This window comes from Vipera ursinii, assembly GCF_947247035.1.
Source record: "Vipera ursinii genome assembly, chromosome: Z".
NCBI classification, from domain to species: domain Eukaryota; kingdom Metazoa; phylum Chordata; class Lepidosauria; order Squamata; family Viperidae; genus Vipera; species Vipera ursinii.
The window spans coordinates 43,977,847-43,983,846 of NC_139517.1; positions in this window are offsets into that span (position 1 = coordinate 43,977,847).

Consider the following 6,000-nt stretch of genomic DNA (forward strand, 5'->3'; position numbering starts at 1 on the left):
GACAGATCTGGGGGTCTCTGGCAGAAGAAGGGTCTCTGGGCCAGGGCCATGGCAGTGGGGGCCGTTCCCTCACTGTTTCCAGGATGGCTTCGGGGGCCACATGAAAGCACTTCGCGGGCCGGATCTGCCCCCCGGGCCTTGTGTTTGACATGTCTGGTCTACACAGATCACAAGCCACTGCTAGGCCTATTCACCACACACAAGCAGACCCCCCAAATACTGTCCCCCAGAATGCTCCGGTGGTCCAACTTCCTTGCAGCTTACAATTGCAAGCTGGTGCGCAAGCCAGGGAAGGAGATGGGCCACGCAGACGGCTTAATTAGGCTACCCCTTGACACCACTGAACCAGACCCGGCACCAGCAACGCAGATCCTAGCTCTGCAGGAATTACCAGAATGCCCAGTACATGCCAAGGACATTGCCAGCAACACAGCCACTGACAACATCCTGAGCAGGGTACACGCATGCGTTTGCACAGGGTGGCAGGACAAGTCCCCGGGGCCTGAATTCCAGGCCTATTTCACCAGGCGTCACGAGCTCTCCACGCACAGGGGTTGCCTCCTCTGGGGAAGCAGGGTCATTATCCCCACCGCAGTCTGGGGCAGGGTATTGGTATCATTACACGAAGGACACCCGGGGGTGGTTAGGATGAAGGGGCTGGCCAGAAGCTACCTCTGGTGGCCAGGGCTAGACAAGGACATTGAGGAACGGGTCAAGGCCTGTTACACGTGCCAGAGATCCAGGCCAGAAGTGCCACACGCACCAGTACACAGGTGGGAGGCCACACACACACTCTGGTCCCGCATCCACATTGACTATGCAGGGCCATTTCAGGGCCAACTGTTCTTAGTGGTAGTGGACAGCCACTCCAAGTGGTTTGAGGTAGTCCCTGTTCCCAACATGACCTCAGCTAGGACAATCCAGGTGCTCAGAGCTCTCTTTGCCGCACACAGCCTCCCCGACGTCATTGTATCAGATAACGGGCCTCAGTTTACCGCTGCTGATTTCCAGGCGTTCTTGAATTGGATTAGGCATGCCACCTCCACGCCCTTTCATCCATCGACTAACGGGCAAGCTGAACGGGCAAGCTGAACGGATGGTAAGGACGACCAAGGACGCACTCCAGCGCACCATCAGCGGGGACTGGCATCACAGACTGGCGAAATTTCTACTTGCCCAACACACTACACCATGCGTTGCTACCGGAAAGAGCCCAGCAGAACTTCGATGGGGACGGCGTCTCATCACCAAGCTGGACTGTTTACACCCGGACCGAGTAGCAGCAGAGACGGAAAGACCACCACCATCATCATCATCATCACCAGCACACAGGGTTCTCAACGTGGGGGACCTGGTCTGGGCAAGGAACTACAGGGCAGGGCATCCATGGATTCCGGGGACAGTGGTTGAGAAAACTGGACCCCTCTCTTACATCGTGGGGGTGGAGGGGGACAGACACATAAGGCGACACATTGACCAGCTCAGAGGAAGGGTCCCTGAGTGCACCACACATGCCCAACAGGAGAGCCACACCCCAGGGGAGGTCAGCCCAACCGGAAACAACTCAGAACCGGAACCAGAGGAGGAGGGCCTCCTGCAACCAGCTCGGCTCAACCCAGCACAGAGGCTTCAGGAGCCGGCTGTCCAAGTCCAGTGCCAAGCCACACCCAGACAGTCCACCAGGCCCCACAGGACACCTGCCTATTTAGCGGACTATGTGTGCAAGTGACCACCCCACAGTTGCATTGCATTAACACACAGTGTATATAGTTATAATATTGTTCTATAGTTGTTATGTGGTTCTTCTCTAAGGGGGGAGGGGTGTTATGTATCCAAGTCATCTGCATAGCAACAGCCACCAGGGGGTGTTGGCCTGGACGGTTTTGGCGGGAACCCAGTTTTGGCGGGAAACCTAGGGCCAACCCCATTGGCTGGTCGCCTACCTGGCTGGGTATTTAAGGAGGCCAGGTAGCCCTTGTTCTGGCAGTACGCTACCCCCCCAATAAAGAGCTGAACACGTACTCCAGCTGGCGTCTCTTCCTTGCGTCAGACCCACTACATTACACTAACACCAAAAAATGATGTCCTTATCATCATGGGGGATTGGAATGCTAAAGTAGGAAGCCAAAAGATAACTGGAATAACAGGCAAGTTTGGCCTTGGAGTACAAAATGAAGCAGGGCACAGGCTGACAGAATTTTGTTAAGAGAATATAATTGTCATATCAAACACGCTTTTCCAACAACATCAGAATGAACTTTGGACTTGGAAAATGTGCTATATTATCCATGCAACAAGGAAAAATGGGAAAAATAGAAAGAATAGAACTGGGAAATTGATGTATTGTGAAAGCACTAGCAAAGGATGACAGTTACAAATACTTAAGCATATTGGAAGCAGATAACATCTTGAATGGAAAGGTCAAAGAGTCAACACAAAAGGAATACATCAGGAGAGTCCCCAAAATACTAAAATCAAAGCTGAATGCTGGAAATATAATTAAAGCCATTAACACATGGGCAGTCCCAGTGATACGCTACCCAGCTGGAATTATCAACTGGACTTTGGCTGAATTGGAACACCTAGACCGGAAAACACGTAAACTTTTGAATATGCACCATGCTCTCCATCCACGAAGTGACATCAACAGGTTGTACCCGCCAAGAAGAATAGGGAGCAGAGGGCTACTGCAAATCCACCAAACTGTAGAAGAAGAAAAATGAAGTTTGAATGACTATGTGAATCAAAGTACAGAAAAATTACTGCAGGCTGTGAAAACAGAGAGCATTATAAAAATAACAGAAACAAAGGCAGAATATAAGGAAAAACAGTTGGATGACAGATTAAATAGATGGAAAACCAAAGCTTTGCATGGACAGCATTTGAAAAACATTGAAGGAAAATGTGATAACAAGTTGACATGGGCATGGCTCAAGATGGGAACCATCAAGAAAGAAATGGAAGGCTTAATACTGGCTGCTCAAGAACAAGCACTACAAACTAATGCCGTGAAAGCGAACATACAAAAATCTGCTGACAATCCAAATTGATGACTTTGCAACGACAAAGTTAAAACTGTTTCACATTTAATATGTGAGTGCAGCAAAATCACGCAAACTGATTACAAAGCTAGACATGACCGAGTTGTTAAACTAATCCACTGGGCATTGTGTAAAAAATATGACTTGCCTGTGTCCAAAAAGTCGTGGGAACATAGGGTGGAAAAAGTTGTCGAGAATGAGAGGGTGAAGATCTTGTGGGACTTCTGAATACAGACAGATCACCATTTGGAATACAACATGCCAGATATCACAGTCATAGAGAATCGAAGCGTACAGTTGATTGATATTGCTGTACCAAGAAATACCAGAGTCAAAGAAAAAGATCTGGAAAAAATTACAAAATACTGAGACCTGGCCATTGAAACTGCACAATTATGGATGAAACGTGTAACAGTGATACCCACTGTCATCAGGGCACTGGGAACTATATCCAAAATCTTTGCAAAACACATCAAGAAATTGCAGCTTCCTGCAATAACTCCAGCAATGCTACAAAAAACTGCGCTACTTGGAACATCTTACATTTTAAGGAGGTACCTGGTTGATACCTAGGATGCTGGCAGCAACCCGTGTCAACCATTAGTGCCAGTCAATTTGAGTGTTCAGTTGACTGAGTTTCATGTTTTATGAATAAAATTTTTATAATAATAATAATAATAGAATAGATGAGAAAAAAACTGGAGAAGATAACAAAATACAAAGATCTACAAATAGAAATAGAAAGACTGTGGCAAAGGCAAGCAAGGTTAGTACCAATAGTAATAGGCGCCTTGGGAGCACCACTTGAACACCATTGGCATTGACAAATTCGCCATTAGTCAATTGCAAAAGGCGGCCTTATTAGGAACTGCTTCCATCCTGCGACAATATCTATCCACATCTATCCCAGGTCCTTGGTAAAGACTCGATAGGTAGACAAACATGCCAAATCCAGTCTGAACATCTGGCTGACTTTGTGATAATTAATAATAATAATAACAACTTTTTGTCACTTTGAATGTACACCAGAACAATTTGAACAGCAAAAACAACTTTTAATGTTCTTACCAACAGTTCCGAAAAAGCTAAAAATTTGCCATACCAGCAAAGATTGATGAATAGTAGGTTATTGACAAAATTCTGTTTCCTTCTTGTTGATCTAGAAAGATATCCTGTTCTTTTCTAAGCACATTATCCGGCCTGGAAATTGGTCCTCCTTGTTGTTAGAGCAAATGAAAGTTAACACTCAGAAGATAGCACTCTTCCAAGAAAAAACTATTTGCCTATTTATAATTAATGATGATTGAAAAGACAATGTTATTTTTCTATTAAATGAATTCCAAATGGAAAAGGACCACTTGGCTATATGAATATGTTTTTTTTCATAAGCAGCAAATATTTTCAATAAAATGGATACCAGCTTTCTACCATAAATATCCAAGAGGGTGATTATTTCCATCACCATCCCACCAGATTGTTTGTGAATTGAGGGAGGGGGCTGCTAAGAACAGAAGAAACTGTTGAAAAGAGAGGAAGAAGCAAGAGATGCAAAGGCTGGCAAATACTGCTGTTGAAAACTATTTGTGCCCTTGAGATTAGGCTTGTTAAAGTCCTTTGGGCTGAACTTCCCTCTTTTAGTACATCTTTTCTCCCCTTCCGGTTACTTTTTCCTTTCCTCTCTCCAGTTTTTCTCTCACCTTTCTCTCCGGTGCAGCTCCCCATCCCACCCTTATTGTCCTCTTTTTCTTGTCAGGACTAAGAAAGAAATGTGGGGTGTGTGAGGGTCTCTGTGCTGGTGTTTGTTTCTCTGAGAGAAAAGTTTTTGTATATAAGAATTGTCAGGGGATATAGATGGAGATCAGCCAATGTCATAAATGGGGCCATGAATTGTATGAATTCCCAAATCAGCTCTAACTGCTGCAGCAGATGTTCTTGGATCTACACCCAAAATACTGTACATCTCAAATGCTGGGACTGTGTTTGTTCTAGGACTGTGGTTGAGTAAAGACCCCAAATTTCTGTTCCATACAAGAGCATTGTGGCAACCTTAGTCTTATAAACCTTGTTTAATGGGGTTAGGGACCCTGAGTAACTATGGTTTTTTAGTTTGAGCAGTAAATTCAAATGGGCTTTTACTCTAAATGTACTCCGTTGATGATGGCAGGCCCAAGATCCAGTCTCGGAAAAAAGTTACACCCAGGGCTTTTCTTCTCATAGAACGCTCAGAATGGCATTCCAGCACCTTTTTTTTTGCACACACACACACAAAAAAAGCTCCCTCTGAGAGGGAGCCTATTGCAGGGCTAGGCAATCTTCGCCCTTTTTTATGACTCGTGGACTTCAACTCCCAGAAATCCTGAGCCAGCCATGCTGAGGGGAAAGGGAGAGGTTTCCAAGCTGAGCCACGCTGGCTCAGGAATTCTGGGAGTTGAAGTCCTTGAGTCATAAAAGAGCCAAGGTTGCTTACCCTAGGAACTAAACTTTTAGAATCTAAAACAGCTAATTCAAAAAAGCCAACAGGAAAGAACCTCACATTTTTCATCTGCTTCTGTCTTTTGGAAGGTAAAATTAGATAACAAAATAATCTATTTCCTATGTTAACATCTCTGCAATGAAATTAATAAGGTAACAGGAAAGAAATGAGAAACATTTTTTCTCAATGTAATATGTCTAATTTAGTTGATGCTAGAAAAAATAGTATCTTTTGTACATACTCTTGAAAACTATTTTGAATCTATTACAACTAAACCACTTTAAATTAAACAATTCTTAAGAATGAAATATTCTTAATTTGGACTTTACTTTTACTGTTTGGATTGTTGTGTGTTTTGAAAAATTGATTATTTAGAATCAAGTTATGTTGCACTTCAGTCTTTAAATAATTAACCTAGTATATACGTAACAATATATGATGTTTTCCATGGTGAGCTTAACATCAATAACAACATTTATTAAAAAG